Here is a 22,242-nt window from a genome sequence, read left to right as displayed (position 1 = left end):
TTTGACACCTAAAATTCTTGGCTTATCTTCAAGTATATACAGTAGGCTCTTTGGTTTGTCTCAGTGCGTGTGTGGGGGAAAAAGACTGGAAAAAAATCATCCTAATTTTAGATATTTTTGTATTCTGTGGTCATAAAAGGGGGTTTAGTGGGTGAATTCTGGTTCCCTGGCTAGGAAAAACAGAGCAGACACTGCCAATGAAATTAGATTAGCTCATCTGGGCACTGAATGTCTTAAAGATATAGCAGCCTAAAACCTATTCAATTCAGCCATAGGGGGGGAAAGCAGCATGAAAAAAATCCAGAAAGTTGTTGAGAATGAAAAAAAGTCCTGATATTTCCTTCATCCATGAAATTACTTTGGAACATAGAAAAGTGTGGCATTATTGAAACACTTAGTACTGTGATGTACAAGGCCCTTTCATGTCATTAATTAATTTATTAATTTAATTAGAAAAATATTTACTGCAGAAGGAAGAATATGTTTATGGCTTAATTAATTTTTCTCATATCAGCATTATTTTTTAAAAAAAAAATCATTCTAATATATAAGTAAACACATTACAACCTGTTCTGGCTAAGATTATTCCATTGTAAAAATGGAAAATCAGGCAAATGTTTTGCACATTGCCCTCAGCTCTTTGATTCCTGTTGAAGTCTTTCTGTATAAAAACCAAGCTGCCGCTTCACATGAAAGACACTGTGTAAAAATCACACGTCTTGCATTCTAAAAACTAACTTATTTCCTGTTCTCTCCCAATGCATGTAAACTTACCAGTAAAGAAAGTCTGAGTGATTCAGAAGTCCTTAAACATTTATGAGCTTTGCTCTGTGGTAGGACTCAGCTGAATGCCTATTTTTTGAGCTTCAATATAACCCCCTTTTAATATTTTATGGGTGTTCTCCCTCTCCCCTCCTGTTTTGCTTCCGTACACTTTTCTCAAAATTGCTGAATTGTTGGCCTTCTTCTGGTAAATGAGCTGTTCATCTGAATTAAACTGTGGACCATCTGGAATCTCCTTACAATAAGATAACCAAAGTTGGATCTCCAAACCACTCGAGTTTGCAATGAAGCAGAAACGGAAACATTGTCAGGGTTATGACTTAGGATGGCTGTTCTCCACATTAGTGCTGGATTGTGATTGCCATTTGTTGGAGTAGCACCTGAGTCAGTCCCCATCTGGGGAGACGCAAAGTTCCTATTGCCGTTAGCAGATGCCATTGCTGAAAGAAAATAATTGGCAGGCTGGTTCTGCTCCTTGGGTGCAGCTGCCCCTCTTAGCTGCAGAACGGGCAGAGCTAGGAAGCATTAAATCTCTCTGCACTGAGTTGAGTTGTTTATCGTTATTTCTATGGTAATTACAAACGGTAATAAAAGATGAAATCTTTGTGTTTGGCCTGAGGCTTTAGTGCCTTTCCATTTGCTTTCACTTAGAGTGGGAGAGGAGAAATATTCCTTATCTTTCCCTAAGCACTGAACACTTTAACTGGCAAGCCTCTCCCACACAGAGGCAGATATTAATAAGGATATCCTACATTGGTTTAAAAGGGGAACCATTTCATTAAAAACATTACTTTAATATAACAGAGAATTAACACATTTAGATGGATAATTATCAGGGAGAAACTGTTGAAACTAGATGAGTGTTAATGCTCTCAGATAAAAGGACATATTTTACTGACATTTTAATGGATTTTACGACAGGGCAATCCCCCCCCACAATATTATTGAGGGAAATTTAGACTATCTATTCAAACTGAGGACCCACATAGCCCAGTGGTGGGATTCAAATATGTGAACAACTGGTTCTCTGTGTGGATGCCGCTTCCGGAAGTCCATTCTGGGTCTGAGCAACAAAAAATTACCTACTGGTTCCGACAAAGTGATACGAACCGGCTGAATCCCATCACTGACATAGCCATTATTTTAATGAAATTTCTTCATAGTTTTTCCTGGTTTTTAGGAAAGACATATATAAAATCATATCAAATATGTACGGTTTCTCTATGTGGCTGTGAAAATTATCCCTTTTTATGAACCCGCTGTAATTTTCATAGATGCTGTTTACCATCAAAATCTTGTTCAAATATTTTATCTTATTAGGGTACACAAATGTAGATAAGAAGGAGTTCAGTAAAGTGCACAGAAATCCCTGGTATGTCAAACAAGATCTGAAAGATACTGTTTTTAATTATGTCTCTTGATGATTTACAATGTCACAAAGTAAAAATTAAAACTATAGATATTAAAACAGAATTGGCTAAAGATAACAAAGATCACAAGTTTCTGGGTCTAGTTAAGAAAATAAATGTGTAATTAAGATCACAACTTTTATTGACTTCATATACATAATAGTTTGTGCAGTGCTTCTCTCTCAATATTTCCAATTTTTGTTTTATTGAGGATTATGCTAGCTTTCTGATTTGACTTCTGTGTCAAGAAAGATTAATACTTGGAGATAGGGCTTTATTTGTTTTGTAGTCTATCAGAAGAACTACCAAAGAATTTCTTGATCATTTAAGGAAAATTCACTAGTCCTGCTAGCTTGCCAGAGGAGATATTTAAAGTCCACCTGTGCATTGGATCTCCAGAGAAGTGCAATGGGATACCTAGCTTTGAGAGTGAAACATCTCAAAGCAGTTCTGTGAAGTACAGGATAGGGTGTCCCAGTGCTAATTGGTAGTTTCTAATAAAAGTAGATTCGCTACACATTTCCTTTCCTGGGGAAGTCAGCACCTGTAAGGTAAGGCAACTGGTCCCTTTGTGGATAGAGATCATGGCCTCCACAGAATTGGACTTTAATGTCAAAGCAGAGTCAATAGGTATCTTCTTCATAGATACCTACTATTGGTCATAATCTGGTCATTATCCTTGCTTACTCTGCTATAATAAATTCCAGTAAAGTAAGGGAGGTCTGTTTTTAGTTGTTGTTATGATCTTGTTTCAAAAATTGTGGAGTGATTCATCATACAGAAATCTTTGATGCAAAATCTTTGCCTGAGGCTGACTGATCTATGTCTCTACCCATCCTTAGAGACTGATTTGTGTAATTTAAAAAGGAGTTTTCCACCCCATCCCTCCACCCTTTCCTTTTTAAAAAGTTGCACAGGTTCCAAATGTGATTGGTTTTGTTGCCCACAGTTAACTACATCTTAAGATTTGAAGGGGAGGGGCTTATTTGACTTTGGGGAGTGATATGGTAGAGCATATACTTGAAAAATCCACAAACTGGAAAAGAAAACACAACATATTGAGAGACATACACACCCCCATGCAACAGCCTAATGGTGATACATCACAAGAACAAGCAAAACACTTTGTCTTTGTAAATGATTGACATTATAGACTTAACATTGCCTGTAGATAAATGTTCCATGGATATTAAGTAAAGATTTTGCTGTTAGGTGCACAATGGTCAATATCTTCAATTAGAATATTATATCCTAAGCTTCCTAACAAATATATTTGCCTTAGTCACCAACCCCTAGGACTAATACCCAAAATATAGAGCTCTTTTGCTGATATGCTGTGGTATGCTGGAGCTCTTCAATCCATTTTGTCTACAGAAAAAAAAAGTCACATTCAAGACATGCTGCTTTTCTTTTTGCGGTGAAATAGCAGGCAGAAACAGAGCCACACTGTGGCAACCACAACCTGTGTTTAACTCTGATCCACTCTTTCTTTTCTGTTTCCAGGGTGGTGCCCTTTTATGCTGAAAGATTGCTAAGAACTGTGGGACTGTTCCCACCATCACCACCTTTATTTCTCAATGAATAGAAGCAGCTATTGGGAAAGATAATACCGTCCTTGTTCCAGGAGCCAGAAAAGAACACCAGGGGTGAATCCCCACTAGCTTTTTTCTTGGCCTATGGGCCATAGTACAGCATAACTCCTCCTAAAAGGATAACTCCATGGGAGGCCAACGTTGCTCATAAATCATAGAAATAAAGCCTGATGCAATATTAAAGTTGTATAAATAAATTCCTCAGCTTCGTAGGACTGTGCTCCAAACTGTGCAGAAAGATGCTGAGAAAGGCTAGATCAATGCTGTGATGCACATATAGTTTGTTCTGAATACCATCTGCTCCTTTTATTAAGGAATAAATTCTCTCTTGCCCTCTAGTAGTGAATTGTTATTCAGTTATTTTTTTGTCTTTTACAAAAAAGCAAAGCAGCAAGAGCAATACTCTGGAACCCTAAAATCTCACATGCATCCTCCCCTTTCCCCCCCAAAAAAAGAAGCTTTTCTCTTCAGAGCCAGGAACCCAAATCTAAACACAGGGAAGTTTCAAGGAACTGTGCATCAGATGTAGTCAGGATCAAGATTGGCAATATCTAGTCCTGTCCATACCACTCTAATGGCAGAAAGTGAAGAGGAACTAAAGAGCCTCTTGATGCAGGTGAAGAAGGAGAGTGCAAAAGTTGGGTTGAAACTCAACATTAAGAAAACCAAAATCATGGCATCTGGCCCTCTCAATTCCTGGCAAATAGATGGGGAAGAAATGGAGGTAGTGACAGATTTTATTTTCCTGGGCTCCAAGATCACCTCAGATGGGGACTGCAGCCAAGAAATTAAAAGACGCTTGCTCCTGGGGAGGAAAGCTATGGCAAATCTAGACAGCATACNAAAGCAGAGACATCACCCTGCCAACAAAAGTGTGTATAGTCAAGGCCATGGTTTTCCCAGTTGCAATGTATGGATGTGAAAGTTGGACCATAAGAAAGGCTGAGCGACAAAGAATTGAGGCCTTTGAACTATGGTGCTGGAGAAGACTCCTGCGAGTCCCTTGGACTGCAAGGCGTTCAAACCAGTCAGTCCTAGAAGAGATCAACCCAGACTGCTCTTTAGAAGGCCAGATCCTGAAGCTGAAACTCAAATACTTTGGCCACCTAATGAGAAGGAAGGACTCACTGGAGAAGGGCCTAATGCTGGGAAAGATTGAGGGCAATAGAAGAAGGGGACGACAGAGAATGAGGTGGCTGGATGGGGTCACTGAAGCAGTAGGCGTGAACTTAAATGGACTCCAGAAGATGGTAGAGGACAGGAAGACCTGGAGGAACATTGTCCATGGGGTCGCGATGGGTCGGACACGACTTCTCAATTAACAACAACAAACCTCCGTACAATGGTAGGGGAGAAAGGGGAATGGGAAAATTCATATAAAATTACAGAAGTGTCCACCCACTGAATTCCACTGTGCATACTTACATATTCAGATAAAAGATTCAGTTATATATGCACATAAGAGATTCAATTCAATAATTAGAGGAATGATATTGAGAATCGCTTTCTAAAGAAATTTCTATCCTTTAAGATAGCAATCATGCTTTGAATATGGGCCTGTACTTTGCATCTAGCTTTTTAAAGTTAAAAGTTCTGTGTGACTTGGGCATGCCTTCTTTAGTCATCATCTGATAAGCTTATCTGAGTGCATACCAATGAATCATTAGAAACATTAGCTAATCACTTATCATTGCAATTTTACACAGCATGGAATAGAGCTTTCTTTATTAAAAAAAACCCTCAAAGAAATAGAAATTGAACTATGATTTAATAACAACTTTCACACTGCTGCTTTCACCCACATTTGAATTAATTTAGAAAATAAAGACATCTCATTCCATAGAATGATGGGTAGACATCTGCACCTGCCTTTAAATTTCTCCAAATAATTCAGAGAACCTCTAGTAAAAAGACCAAGCTTCAGATTGAGTTTGGTTCGGATTGGCTGATTCGTTTACTAAAGTATAAGTTCTGCCCTAAGAATGTGTGAGATGCCTATAGAACACAGTTCCCTGAATTTTTAGTACACTTGGGAAATGATGTGCATTCTTGTAGCAGCATTTAGAAATATGAGAATTTTATGGATGAGAAGCAAAACATCTTCAAAGAAAAACAAGAAAGTCCAGTTGCCTCATGGAAAAGGATCTTTGGGACATGAGAATTATAGGTCTGATTTTGAAGATATAGCAGTGAATTCCTGTTCTCTTCTGGTGTCCTTCATCTTTTATTCTTTCCTGCTGCACAAGGGGCAGGCTTTGGAAAGACATTCCAAAATCCCAGATAACTTCTTGTAATTGTGTAAACCAGGGGTATCAAACTGCTGGCCCGTGGGCTGGATGCATCATGCCAAAACCGCGCCCACCCCATTGCCAGCAATGGGTAAAAAGTCGTGGTACGTCGCGACATGTCATGTGACATTGGGAGTTTGACATCCATGGTGTAAACTGTTCTGAGCTTGATGGGACACAGATCTAATTCAGAATAAGGTAGCTTCCTACATTCACATTAGATCGGGAATTGGTATCTGAGCTTAACACGACTTGTGAATGGGCAGGAAAAAAAGATACATACAAAATAGGAGGTCACCAGTAGCATTTTGCTTGTGGAAAAAAGGATTAATGCAATGTCTTGACACTATGAAAGTGTTTGGGAACCTCTTTCCCTCTACAAATAACAGTAGTGTTTACAGTTCTACAAATACATTTTAAGTCCATCATCAACTGTAGAAACGGATTTATTTCAAATATGTTAGTTCCTTACTATTTCTTCCATTTCATATGCTGCAAAGCAATCTGAAGCATATTCAGTCAAAAATTAAAGCTCAGTGGAGTTGACAGAACTTATTCCCTGAAAAATCCAGTGCCACATAAGGATACTTTGAAGCATGAATTCAGATGATCTGACTCACAGACTTCATATAATTTCCTTTGAGTTTATTAATTTGTGAATTTACCTTTCTAGCTGTTTTTATAAGGATTCTGTGATGCTCTCACTCCCTGCCTAAGTTAGACTTACCGCCAGTCTGTTTTCTTTTTGTGTTGTGCTTTTTAGACCACAAAGACTGGTTTCTTCTTCAACATTATAAGTAATTTTGACTCCCAGTGGTATAAAGTGCTTTAAATAAATATAGTAGGCAAATAATAAAAAAATTCTCAATGACAACTTCAAGCTGGCACTTTTCTAAGAAAATAATAATAATTCCCCATTCGTTTTCACCAACAGTTGGTCTATAAAAAGTGTATCACCTCGCCTACTTTCAGTCTCCATGTCATGTCATATTTGCTTCTGTCTGAACATCTTGACAAGATGGCAGATTCCCTTCAAAAGTGTGGATCTCTCACTGCTTCTGTCAAGGACATCTGCTGGAAATGGAACTCCTTTTGCCTTTGCTTTGCATTACAGTGTTGCATCTGCTTCAACGAACTGGAGCTGTACATTTTCAAAAAGCTGTGGTCCTTAATTAAAATTAGAATTATAATAACAGAGTTGGAAGTGACCTTGGAGGTCTTCTAGTCCATTCCCCAGCTTAGGCAGGAAACCCTATATCATTTCAGACAAATGGTTGTCAAATCTTTTCTTAAAAACTTTCAGTGTTGGAGTATTCACAACTTCTGGATGCAGATGTTCCCCTGATTAATTATTCTAACTGTCAGGAAATTTCTCCTTAGTTCTAGGTTGCTTCTCTCTTTGGTTAGTTTCCATCCATTGTCTTACCTTCACATGCTTTGGAGAATAGCTTGACTCCCTCTTCTTTGTGGCAGCCACTGAGATATTGGAACACTGCTATCATGTCAACCCTAGTCCTTCTTTTCATTAAACTAGACATGCCCAATTCCAGAAACCGTTCCTTATATGTTTTAGCCTCCAATCCCCTGATCATTTTTGTTGCTCTTCTCTGCACTCTTTCTAGAGTCTCAACATCTTTTTTACATTGTGGTGACAAAACTGGATGCAGTATTCAAAGTGTGGCCTTACCAAAGCTTCATGTGATCTTGATTTTATCCCTCTGTTAATGCAGCCTAGAACTGTGTTGGCTTTTTTTTGGCAGCTGCAGCACACTGCTTGCTCATATTTAAGTGATTGTTCACTAGGACTCCAAGATCTCTCACAGTTGCTACTACTGAGCAAGGTACCACCTATACTGTACCTGTGCATTGGTTTTTCTTGCCTAAATGTAGAACCTTACTTTTTTCATCATTGAATTTCATTTTGCTCATTTTGTTTTGTGCATTTTCCAAATGAGTTTGATGATATAGCAGCCACTGTGTATAAGCAGTGTGTTTAGTTTTTGTTCCAGTTGATTCATTAAGGCTTAACTTTGGTCAGATAGTCTCTCTGTTATCCAGCTTTTGTTACCTTTTCCTGGTGATAGTATCATTTTTCTTTGGAGATTACCTCATCAATAGACAATCATTTTATGTAGTTTGTGTATAGTATTTGGAGAGGCAGGTTGACAAAACTAGGTTTTAAGGAACTTCCAGAAAGACATCAAGGAGAGGGCCAGTCTCCTCTTGGGGGGAGGGATTTATGATATTTCACAGAGAAGACACCACATCAGAAAAGTCCCTCTTCCTAATTTCTGCTAAATGTAGTTCCTTAGCAGACTAGACCAGGTGCATACTTTTGAAATAATATGAAATATTTGTAGCTTGGGTTTTAGATTTTGGCTGTGGTTTGTTCTCCAAGCTTGTTTTAATATAATTCCTGAATGTTCCCCAAACTAGGTAACATTATCAGCAGGAGTTTCTTGTCCTATTCTCTTTAGCTCATAAGCACCTTGTGTGCTTATGTTTGGAGCTATATTCAAATTCCAAGCTGCTGATTGGTTCTCTTGTTGATTGGCACTTTGAATGGTCTGGTTTCTTACATATTGATATGTAAAACCCAAGCTACAAATATTTCCTATTATTTCAAAGTTATATGGGCGTAAATTTATTGGGTGTAAACTGATTTTCCACCAAAGGAGCAGTTAACAAACATATTGATTTAGATCCAACATATCAATATATAAGAAACCAGACCATATGAAGTGCTAATCCACAAGAAAACCAATCAGCTGCTCAGAATTCAAATATACCTCCAAACAACTGACCACACTGGCACACAAGTCGCTGATGAGCTAAAGACAAGAAAATCCTGATGATGATGTTACCTAGTTTGTTAACAAAACTTTCAGGAATTATATTAAAACAAGCTTGGAGAACAAAACAAACCACAGCCAAAATCATATCTCTTCTGCCAGACCTGATGGGATGGGTAGAAATAATCATGAAAAGGCAGTCCTTCAAATTTCTCTTTGTGTTGGAGAGCAACCATCCCAGTCAGGAGGAGGACTCAAATGGGGAATTAGTCTGGACTTGTTATGTTAATACAAGTGTGCAAGGCCCTACGCACCCTCCAAATACCTTTAAGCCTTATCTAATTTTTCCCAGATGAAAGCTGCCAATCTGCGGAGTGTCAAGGTTCCGACTAATGAAACACTTCAAAGAACTTTCAAGCATGTTTATCCTAAAGCCTTTATTAACAGTGTTATAAATTGATGGCACATCATGGAGGTTTATGCCAGAATCTGAATTCCTCTTGCTGGCCTCTAACTTTTCTTGCTAAACCCCTCCCTTATCTTGCAGTCACAAGTCACATCTTCCAATTAGCCCAGAGGGCAGAGATTCACTTCCGTTCCTTTCCCCCGGCTTTTGTTATTTCCCCTCCCTTTTCTCTGTCATCTGAATTAACTCTAAAAATACCAGACAGTTCTGCATATTTTGTCAAAGCAAGAATATTCAATATTAGCAGCGTTGACACGGAGATTCCTATAGAACTGAAATAAAACAATAAAGTAGCTAGTTTGAACTCTACACATGTTGGTTTGGTTTTTATGTCTGATACTTTGTCCATAACACTTTGGATAATTGATGACCCCGTTGATTGCATTGGGTAGGGTTACCCTCCTTCTGAACAATCAAATATGCAACTTTGGAGTTCTCTTGAACTCACAGCTTCTACTGGAACAGAAGGTAGAAGCTATGGTACCTGCTTAAACTGGTTTATCAACAGTGGCTCTATCTGAACCCTGGCAACAGTGAGTCATGCTTTCATCATTATCTGTTTAGACTAAAAATGTAGAATGTTACTTGGTGAGAGCTGCCCTATGATTTTTGTGAATTGGTGGTGGTGTATTATAATAAAATAATAGTAATAATAATAATAATAATAATAATAATAATAATAATAATAATAATAATAATAATAATAATAATAATAATAATAATAATAATAATAATACAAGTTGGGAGGGACTTTGGAGGTCATCTAGTCCAACCCCTTGCTCAGGCAGGAAACCCTATACCATTTCGGACAAATGGCTGTCCAGTCTCTTCTTAAAAACTTCCAGTGTTGGAGCGTTCACCGCTTCTGGAGGCAGGTTGTTCCACTGATTAATTGTTCTATCTGTCAGGAAATTTCTCTTTAGATCTAAGTTGCTTCTCTCCTTGGTTAGTTTCCATCCATTGCTTCTTGTCCTGCCTTCAGGTGCTTTGGACAATAGCTTGACCCCCTCTTCTTTGTGGCAGCCCCTGAGATATTGGAACACTGCTATCATGTCACCCCTTGTCCTTCTCTTCATTAAACTAGACATACCCAAATCCAGCAACCGTTCATTATATGTTTTAGCCTCCAGTCCCCTAATCATCTTTGTTGCTCTTCTCTGTACTCTTTCTAGAGTCTCAACATCTTTTTTACATCATGGTGACCAAAGCTGGATGCAGTATAAATTCATGTAGGTAGGCTGATTGACAGATGTTTACATTCTATTTCAGTCACTACATTTTTTTCTTTGCCTCATTCCTTCATTCTTTAATACCAAAATTCGGTGTTTTTCAGAATTGATAGGAGGAGATGAATTAATTCTTTCATTCTGGGATACTTGTCAGTCAGCTCTACATATTTTTTTGGAGGGGCAGCATGTAGTTTTGGAAAAAGCACTTTATCCATTTCTGTTTACAATCTCCTTGATGGTGCTATAATTTAGAAAAAGTTGTTTCCCAGAAATTGCATTAAAAATTCTCAGTAACACAGGGTTTTACAGATTAAATAATCTCTGTGATATACAATCCAAATGATTTGTCTTTTATCAGTCAGAAACAATTGCTGAATAAAAATGACAAAGTTTGTGTTGGCTAAGGCCTACAAGGTACTTGTTGTCTTAAAAGACCCTTTGTCATGCCACTTAAAGAAGTTTCCAGCTATTTACTCTGAAGAATTAGCATTGTATTCAGTCTGGATAATGGACAATATCAAACATACAATCAATCAATATTAAGAATGCTTACAACTCAATAATTTGTTCAGAAGTGTATCTAAATACTCTGAAATATATTAATATAAAAATGGCTTGGGAGTGGAATAACCTGCGGTATGGAGAATTATTGGTTGATTAAGCATGTCTGAGATTTTTGTTGCTGTTGTTTGGTTTTTTATGTGTTGTAATTCTTGCAGACTTTCTTTTAGCTTGTTCTTGAAGTTTTGGAAAAGCAAACAGTAGAAAACTTTTTTTATCAGTAGACAATATACAATAGAGTGTCTGATAAATTAATGATTAGGAATTGGTTATATTCTCATGGCAATAGTTTTGTTAAGGGGAAAATCTCCTGGCAGCCATTTTATAAGAGCACTCATGGATAAGAACATAAGACCCTTGCTGGATAAACTTATAAATCTGTCTAGTCCATCATCCACGAGCAGGAAGCTTGCAAGCCTGGAGAGTTTAATAAGGTCAAGGTTAAGGATACCCAGGGCTTTTTTTCTCATAGAGCGCCCAGAATGGAGTTCCGGCACCTTTTTGGGATGGAACCTTGTAGGATAGGCAGGCGGGTTGTATGATGTGTGTGGGTTCCGACACCTTTTTTTTTTTTTAGAAAAAAAAACACTGAGGATACCATAAGGTCAAATACAGTGACAGGATCTTTGAAATGTATTAAGTGATAACTGTGACTATCAGTTATTGACACCTTAATTGGTGTCCTGGTGGTCATAGTATGATGGCAGCTATGACCTCTTTTCCTACCCTTTGTCTCCTTCTCAAGTTCTCTCTCTCTCTTTCCTTCCCTCCAACTCTCCCTTTGTGTGTGTGTGTGTGTGTGTGTGTGTGTGTGTGAGAGAGAGAGAGAGAGAGAGAGAGAGAGATGTATTTCAAACCTGTGTAGGAAGCTACTGTCCTCCAGGTCACACTAATTGATCAAAGGAAGCATTCAAATACTGTTGTTTTCAGAATTGCCTTTCCAGTTCTTGTTGTGGAATCTTCTCAATTAAATCTTTCCTTCCTCACACCATTCACCAATGATGTACTGTGTTATCTAATGATTTATTATCCTCCTTCTCCAAAATAGCCTAAAGCCTCTTGGCAGTTCCTAGATTTTATCATTTTTGACAGGGCACATAATTGCTCAGTCTTTACAGTTCAGAGCCTGTATGACAGAGGCTCCCTATTTAAACCTGTTCCATCTACTTCTTTTTATTTTTGTCAATATGGATTATAACATTAATGGAACTCAAGAAAATCTGACTGGGGGGGAGGATCAGCAAAAAGGTAGCTCATTAGTGAACAACATCTTCAGAGTCACTAAAGGCAGATAAGTTATTATTTAATTTCATCACTTATTTGAAGTTTTTCTCCCTCCCTTAAAAGTCTACATTTCCAAACTAGTTCCCATCTCAACATTTGTTGCAAGGTTGCCTACACACATTGAAATGAAAACATGAATCTTCCTATATAAGCCACATATTTTATTAAATAGTTCAAGAAGTGTAATAAGAATCTGTGTATCCCTCCATTAACTGTGCAGATCTTACTCCGTAGAAATGCCTCGAAGCAAATCAAGACATTTTCACAACTGAGAAAACCAACCTGGCTCAATGCAATAGTTCATCTGTGCTTATTATCCCACATCCAATAATCTAGCTAAGCCAAGGGGCTTTTGCCTGCACTTTGCCATATCCCTAGACAGCATTCAGAAGTACAATACGAGGCTGTCTGCCAAAAGCCACTCCATTTGCAATCCCTTCAGATTAACTCGTCATAAGGGATCGTCAGACATCCTTCAGCATAAAAATGTATTTACCAAGTCAGCCTGTTGAAATTGTCTCCTTTGAAGCCCATTCTTGCTAAATGTGCTAAATGTCACAAATGGTGCAGCCAGGTGAGCAAAAATGAACCAAAGGCCAACTGAAAAGATCATCCCCAGTCTTCCTGCTCAAGTCCAAATGGTGATGATCTAAACCAAGGCTTTTCAACCTTTTCACCCATTGTACCACTTTTAGGATATGGCAACATCCAAGTACCACCAGTCGCCTAGCAAGGTGTCAAAAACTTGATGACCCCCCCCCAAAAAAAGTGATAAAGTACAGGTAGTCCTCGACTTACAACAGTTCGCTTAGTGACTGTTCGAAGCTACAGTGGCACTGAAAAAAGTGCTCCCCAAGCCACAGCCGAGCAAGACACCTGCCTGCCCGCCTGGCGGCGCTCTTCCTCTTGTCCGAGGTTTTCATTGTTGTGAGCATTTCTGTTGATTGGCAGCGAGGATGGGGTGGGGGGTTTTGGTTTTTATTCCCCCCATCTGCAGGTTTTGGTCACTTCACATGACCCTGGGACACTGTGACCGTCATAAATATGAATCAGTTGCCAAGCATCTGAATGTAAATCACAAGACCCTGGAGATGCTGCAACATTCCAGCTGATCGGCGCTTCTTCTGGGCTCAGCAGAAGCACCAGGATCAGCCCCGAGCTCCAGCTGGGGCCTGGCACTGATCCTGGCACTTCCACTGAGCCCTGACAGCCCCGAAGAAGCGCTGAACCTGGCGCTTCCACTGAGTCCTGACAGCCCTACAGCTCCAGCCATCTCTCGCTCAGGCTTGTGCAGTGCTGTCACCAGTTCAGCTCATTCCCCTCCCCCGCTACCACTTTTCTAGGATGGCCGGGTACCACCTGCCAGGTGCCAATTTACCACAGGTGGTACCCGTACCACTGGTTGAAAAGCCCTGATCTAAACCCATTCTGTAGAGAAAAAAAACAGAACATTTTTAAAATTAAAAACCAGTTTGAGTTGGACACTTTGGAATGCATTCTATAATAGGGATGATTGACTTAATTTAATCAAATGTAGGCTTAATTTAGAATTAATTTACTGTTGGATATGTTCTCACATTTTATTAAGATTTTAACCAATTAATTGTTGTTGCTGTTCAGTCATTTCTAAAACTTTATGAGAAAACCATATTAAATGTGCTCCTGCATGGAAAATGAATAAATAGTAGGACTGTATTTAGTATTCCAGAAATAGTCCAACACTTCCTACATTGGCCCAGGAATACGTTAACCTGGTTTATATGCAATTCCAGAGTATCACTTTGAAAGAAAATGGTGTCCGAGTTTCTATATTTTTAATTCTCTAACTAAAAGGATTAAAGGTGGAAGTTACCCATTTTAATATGACTCAGCATGAGACTCCAAAGCTGCCTAAACGATGTGATCACAAAGGATTTACTCCAAGACTTAAACAAGAGATTGGGCAGCCTTTTTCATCTGTGTATACAGTAGGTGGGAAAAATAACTTTTTTTTCCACACTGTCCCACCTACTCCTTTTAAGTGTCAGCAAAGATTGGTATCTTCCAAACCAGAACAGAATACTCAGTTTGAATGCAGCACAACTAGAATAGAATAGAATAGAATAGAATAGAATAGAATAGAATAGAATAGAATAGAATAGAATCTGGAAGGGACATTGGAGGTCTTCTAGTCCAGCCCCCTGCTCAAGCAGGAGAACTGTCTAGTGTCTCTTCTTAAAAGCCTCCAGTGCTGGAGAGTCCACAATTTCTGAATGCAAGCTGTTCCACTGGTTAATTGAACACACTGCTATGAAGTTTATCCTTAATTCCAGGTGACCTTTTTATTATATAAGGTTCAGATAACTTCTATAATGTTCCTAAATCCACAATTGTTTTTGTTTGTTTGTTATTGTTTTTGTTTTGCATTAAGAGTTTGACTGAGATGTAGCTGTGGTCTGTCCATTCTCAGTCTCCCCAGTCAGATCTCTTCCCTGCCTACTCAGTGTGTAAGAGTCATCAGGCATTTGCTAGCTGTCCCCAAAGCTACTAATGGGATGAGATGGTCTTTTGAGGTCCCTCTGAGTTAAGGACAGATCTATTGATCTTTGCATCCAGTAAAATCCCTCAGGTATTTTATGCAAGTTGTAGCCAGAAGATTTTGATTCTTTCTCTTTTCTGGCATGACTGATAATGGCATCACCATATACAATGTGCCAGAGTTCCAGAATGATACCTGTGATCCAGTGTTTACTGTGTTTCTGAAGCTGGTCAGAATAATTTAAAATCATCTGTCACACCTCAGCTGAATAAAAACTTTTCCTGTTATGAGTTGTCCTAATTTGCCTTATATTCATACTTCATTCTGAGCTAAACCACAATTTACAAGTATAACTAGAAAATCCAGATACTACAATAAAATTGGGATTTCTGCCGTATATTCTCAGAATTGTGTGGTGCTTTGACAAAAAGGGTCTTAAGATGGACTTTATGTAGACCTGAAATGGATGGGAAACATATTGGTTCATATATCATATATTATAAAGCTAAGAGGAGCAGATCTAAGAAAGGACAATTTTGCCAGCATCTGGATTCTGAGTATCACAGCATACAGCATACAATAGTGTTTGTGTCTGTTTTAAGAGAGGTATTAATATGTTCCTTTAAGTAGCCTTGCTTTAACTCAAAGCATTGACTTAAAAATACTGATCTTTAATTAATTGTCTGAATCCAGACTGCTTTAGTAATCTAATTTGAGGTGACACCTCATCTTGAAGAATCAACTCAGTCCCCCTCTCATTACAGTTGTTGCTTCAAAGAGATGCTTGTATTGAAGTTTTGTCAAAGGAAAGTACTGTTTTACAGATCTACAAAAAAGATCTTAAACAGTTTGTTATTTATTTGTTTATATGCTTCCTATTCCCCAAGCAGCTAAGAAGACACAGCTAAGAAGAGTTAAAACATCACAATGTGAAAAGAAGAAAAAAGTGCACACACCCACTATGGTAAGTCAAAACATATATTGTATGAAATTACAGTGGTCTTGCATACCATCCTGGTTCAGTGCCTTGGAGAAAAACCAGATCCCCGATATCTACTTAAAGATTAGCAGTATGGAAGAAAGATTCAGGGACATCTGGATCTTGGAGCAGATGCTGTTTCTTAGAGCAGGAAGTGTGACTAAGAATGTTCCCATAGAATGACCCTATTTAATGTTGTGGCCCAAAGGCTGCCCTTGGATCTTGTAGGACAGGAGGAGATAACTATAGACAAATGATTCCATAAATAAGTCTCAGAAGCCATACAGAGCTTTGTAGGTAACCACCACCACCACCACCTCAGACTCCCTGGGAAATCCACTGGTGATCAATGCAACTCACTAATTAACAGTTTTATATCAGCATATCCAAATGTGCCCTTATGTTGCACTTTTTATGTTGCAACATTTTGGGCAAACTGTAGCTTCTGAATGGTTTTTAAGGATAACCCCTGGCATATTCCACTAGTCCAAACAAAAGGTAACTAAGGCATGAGGGTCTGTGAGTAAGACCCCTTGATCCATAAACATACACAATTGCCATACCAATGAATTTGTTAAACCACTTTAACAGTCATGGCTTCTACCTGTTCTTCAAGCAAGAGTCAAGGACTGTCAGCTGCCATCTTATGCCTGCTTGTGTGCTTTGTTACCATGCGGTGACAATCTGCCATGAACTCTGGGGAGGGTGGATGGGAAGGGGATTGCTTAGGGGAAAGCGAAAGTAACTTCTGTCTCTCCCCAAGATGTTGCTTCAAGATCACCCAGCTGGAAGCAGAAGACAGCTGCATACCAACCTATGCTTGATGTGTCCATTCTGAAAACATCTGCTTGAATCTGATTGGTCCTGAGTGGGTCAGCGATGGGAGGCAGTTAAGGGAGTGAGAAGTTGAATTTAGGGATTTTGATGCGTGATTCTCAGTTCTGGCTATGCATTATTTCAATACACTTGACTTCTAATAAAATTATACCTTTCTCAACAAATGTAGCCAAGGATTGTTTCTATTTAGAGGTTTAAGTGCTGGCAGGTCTGACATTGATCCTCAAACTGTATACCAGCTCCATCCAGAATTAATAATAGAAGGTCTTTTAAACTGGGTTTTTCCAAAATATACAGCTGCTCTTGTTGATGCTCAAGGCCCCTCCCTTCTTACTTCCTCCTGGTAGTTTGAAATGTTCAAATTGAAGCAGCCACTCTCAGCTTGTCTCTGAAGCCCTAATATGGTGTCTGTGTTGGAAAGTAAAGTAAGAGAATATGGCAAATTCACTCTTCTGGTGCTACAATTGATGCTGTTCACTTTTACCCAAAACAAATTGAAACAAGCTTTTTAAAGTTTCAAACATTTAAAAGTTAAAATATTTTTATAGTCTAGTCTGAATGTTTGCCAAATGGAAAAACAGATTGGAGGAATGGTTTTAAGAGTGAATTAGATGGATTAGGGTATGTTTAATTTTCTGATTTGATTTTATGTCAGGAATTCAGGAAATTGGACCATGGATTTTTCAACTACAGTCTATTTTGCTATCAACATATGCCATTAGGAGTACAACTGTTGCATTTTCAAAAATAAAGCATGACAATAAATAGAAATAACAAACTGATAAAGAAATCATTGCTTTATTCATTTATTCACTATTCAGTCATTCCACAAACAAAATGTTATGCCAGTTGTGCTAGTCTGATATTAGTATTTTAATCAATTTACAATGTCCACATTGTAAAAATAAGTAGAAGATTTAAATATTATTTTAAAAACAAGGTTGAGTAATCTCTGGACCATGATGCAAATGTGACCCATGGACCTGAGGATTCCTGGTCTCCATTTAAGATTAATTTTTAAAATGTGACTATGCTTCCTGCAAACAGAAACCAAGGAGGAGATGAAGATTGATTACATAGAGACAAAGAAAGAGGAATTGTTGCAATTACAAAAAAATCTGCTCACTTTCAAATATAGTTATACCCAACCTCTGATTCAGATTGATTTATCAGAGGGCATAATTGATTCTCTTCATAGATTTATCCCTTTGGTTCCAGTGACCCATCTTAGAAAAAAGATGCATAAATCTACCTCTTGAGTGTTCCCTTTTTTCAGTCTTCAGCATCTCTCCTCAAATTTCATTTTGTGCTTTTCATATTTTATAAAGCTTTCCATTTCTTGAGGCAAATGATTTGATCTCTTCAACTTGTAGTAGGGCCTTTTTAAAGCACAGAAAATTGATTGCACAGAGGTAAGCAATATCATTATAGAAAACACAAAAAAAGTCACTCCGAACTTTGAAGAAACTCTCAGTAAGCAAGTAACAATATGATAAGGAAATAAGAAGTCCAATGTAACAATGTACCAGAAATAATATTTCCATTTGAAAACAGATGCCCTGTTTAAAATGTAACTTCCAAGATTACAATCCTTTAAAATGGTCGTGAAAATATATTATCTGCAGTGGAAGGCTTCAAAAGCTTGTAAATACTAAGATTCTTCTTCATATTATGAATGAATCTATTGAATGTTTATGAATAAGTGAACTGTAATGCATGAAAGCTGGATTGTTATTAAATCTGGATATAATACTTACAGTAGACTGAATAACCATAAGAAGAAGTATATAGGTTTCAAATTTAGAGAAGTTGCTTTTCCATTCTATGCATTCATACTTTTCTTTAAGCTTTGAGGGAAAAAATACTGACATTACCAACATACATAGTTATTATAAAACAAAATAATAAGTAGGACTGGAAAGAAAAATATGAATATTATGATAATTAATGATAATTAATTTTAGAACTTGACCTTTAAAAAAATAGAGGCAAAAATTCAAACCTTTTATCTGGATACTTGCACTTGATGAACAATGGATAGATTAAGCATTTTACGTAACTTATAAAAGTGAGAGATGTCTATGTGAACCTGAAAAATTAATTCCGACTGATAAGGATGTAAGGTTTGCACTTGAATCAGAAAAAAAAATCCCTTAGGATTTAATGGACATATAAGAAGTTAGTGAATCTGGCAAGCAAGCCACTGAGAAAATAATTGTACGATGAAAGATAAGAAACTCATGAACCTTGCAACCAAGGAAAGGCCCAAACTCCTATATTCTGCCTATGAAAAATAATATTGGAGATAATTTTCATTTCATCAAAAAAGTAACAAAATGAATAAAGAATACAGGGTGGCCACATTATTTGATGAGATGGAATGACATCTTGATATTTGTCTAGAACAGTGGTCCATGGTGTCCTGGGGGGCCACAATGTCGTCACAGATGTCCATGAAGGCTTGAAGACATGTTATAATTTATATCTTGAGTTAAGTCTTGGTGGTCCATCACCATGGTCTGTGACCACAAAAGGTATTTAAAAGAGGTCCATGGTGAAGAAAAGGTTGAGAACCACAGCTCTAGAAAAAGAAGAAGTGAATTTATCTATTATTTACACAAATGTTTACTGAATGTTTTCAAATGATTACCAGCAATTGACATTACTTTTGCTCACAATACTAGTTTGAAATGGATCGAGTATAGATGTTGTTAGTTCTGTTGGCAAGAGATCCTACAATTAGACAAGTAAACTGGTTCGATTTGAGTGCTTTCATGCTTTTGCATGTGTGATGGAAGGAAGCTGTAATAAATGAGGTTACAGTTGATTTATTTCCTGTGAATATTTAAATCTGAATCCCTATCCTTTCAAAATGTTCAGAAACTTCAACTTCAAGTCATCTTCTCTGCATTGTAATTGAAATTAAGTTGTGGGCTTCCATGCTTTCATTAGTTTTGCATTCTTTGTTGAAATTAAACATCACCTTTGATTAATTTGACTGGTTCACTGAAAGCAAATTGGTCAAAGTCAAAAATGTGATTTTGATTATCATGCCAACAATGTGTTGCAGAAACATGATTGAAACGAATCCAGCATTTTAATCACCTCCTGGGTAGCACAGAGCATAGGAAATATGATTTGTTTTCAGAAAACTTTCAGGAGGGAGGCACCCTTAGCCAGCAAACATCCACTGGCTCTGATTGTACAAGTAGAACTTTTTTGAAGAGAAGTTCTATTGACCAAAGCATTCCCTGAATCAAGGACATCATTTATTTGAGCTTTCTCAATCCTGATTATTATTACTCATCTCTGACTCATTTCACATAGTCCTTAAGTTAAGTGCAGATCCTTATGAGACCTCATGATTTATTTTTCTTCATTGGCTAGCTTCCAGCTGTTAAATTAATCACAGAAGCTTCAGAAGACTTAACTAGTTGGTTACCAGATACGTTCTGAGGAATATGCTAAGTGTGAATACCCTATAAAGCCCTTAATGCAGGGGTGTCAAACTGCCAGCCCGTGGGCCGGATGCGTCACATGGAAGCCACGCCCACCTCATTACCGGCAATGGCAAAACCGGCCCGATACGTTGCGTGATGTCACATGATGTCGCGAGTTTGACATGCCTGCCTTAATGACTTGACATTGGGTACTTGCAGATCTGCTTTCTTCAATCTGTATCAGCCTGACCTCCTAGGACACTGATGGAGAAATGACTCTACAATTGTCTCTCACACCTGGGAGGTCAAGGAAGCCAATGCTAGAAGGTGCTGCTTCTCAGTGTAGCACTGATAATTGTATCTCTGCAGAGATGATTGTCCTTGATAGCTTTCAAAAAGTTTTTAAAAACTGAGTTTTTTTCAAAAAGCCTTCTGAGGTATCATCATTTTTTTTTTACTTTCTTTTTTTGCTATTTTTATTCTTTTGCTTTCGTTCATTATTAATTTCATCAATACATTTTATTTCTTATTGTTTTAATCCTATTGTGGATGTTTTAATTTTTGGCATGTCTTGTCCAGTAAATTGCTGAAAGTCAGAAGACTATGGCAGGATAGAAATTCAACAAGCCCATAAAGCATTTCCATGCTGTGGACTATTGTGGTGGAGATCAGTTTAAGAACAGTATCAAACTGTGATAAAATTCTGTAATTGATATTATTTATTTATTTAAATTTGTTGGCCGCCCAATTTCACAGGACTATGAGCGGCATACAAAACTAAAAAATGTCATAAAAGCAGCTAAGGGTATGGAAAAAAGAACTATAAAAACAAACTTTTCTCCCTATATTAGAAAATCATCAGTATATGAAATAGGGTAAATAAATATATCACCTTTTTTTATAGACACTGACTTTGCTTTCTTATGGGGACAGCAGGAGGAGGAGGAGGAGGAGGAGGAGGAGGAGGAGAAGGCCTTGCTGAATTGTATATATAGCCTGGGACTTTAGTTTGGAATACAGAATGAAATCTAATGAGTCCTAGAATCTTTACCAATCCATGGTGGAAGGATTTGGCATATATGTACATCCCAGTGTTATTCAGTACAGTAAAAAGATCTGTTTATTTATTTAGTGGTCATCTTGGATGCTGCCTTAATATTAAATTAAGCCTGGCTATATTATATAATACATGCCTTGAGTTAAGTGAGAAAACTATACTGCAGAAAGACCTCCAAATAAAATGGGTAAAATGATCTGACAAAGCTTCAGGTCTTGCCTATTTCTGAAGTTTCAGATACCAGCTGATATACCTAATGTACTCACCATACCAGAATCTACCGGTATTAGGTAAAGGTACCCTTGGGTCAAACCTATTCCTGGTTATTTTATGGTTGCAAACAGGCAGTTTTCTTGGCAATGTTATTGAGATTTGCCTTTTCTATCACCTTCTTGGGGGATGATTTATTTATTTTTCAGTTTTTTTTCCAGCCCTGGTATTTCTTAGTGGTTCCTGTCCCATCTCACTATACCCAATCCTAGTTCTCTTACAAATTCAGACAAGGATGATCCAATGATGCTATTTTCTGAAATACCTCTGTGCATACATACAGTATATCACTGATCTTGCTGATTATTTTAGGAATTATTTAAATGCCAACCCTTCATGTTTCAAGCTTATACTTCCCAGATTCCAAACGTTTCATTAAAAAGTATGTATATATAATTAAAAAAGAGATTTGGGTTAAAATGTTTCTGTCTTTTTTTTTGTCCCCCCAAATATTACCATGTATTTGTCACATCTTGCTCTTCTTGGTTAAACATCTTTTAGTTGGCTACTGCATATTGAACATGGAAGGCTATTTTCCTTTGGAAAAAAGTTACAATGAAGACAAACTCTGGATTTTCTGAATAGCAAATGGGCAAACCTGCAAGGCAGTTGGGGAGAGCGGTATGTGATAACTTAGGGCCATGTTAGTTAGCCTTATTCAGTTTGATAGAATGTAATGTAGTGTTTCACCGGCAACAAATGCAACTCAGTGAATATTAAATGTGATCATCAAGCAT

This window comes from Protobothrops mucrosquamatus, unplaced genomic scaffold (assembly GCF_001527695.2).
Source record: "Protobothrops mucrosquamatus isolate PMUCROS unplaced genomic scaffold, P.Mucros_1.0 scaffold686, whole genome shotgun sequence".
NCBI lineage: Eukaryota > Metazoa > Chordata > Lepidosauria > Squamata > Viperidae > Protobothrops > Protobothrops mucrosquamatus.
Note: the sequence above shows the minus strand (reverse complement) of the source record.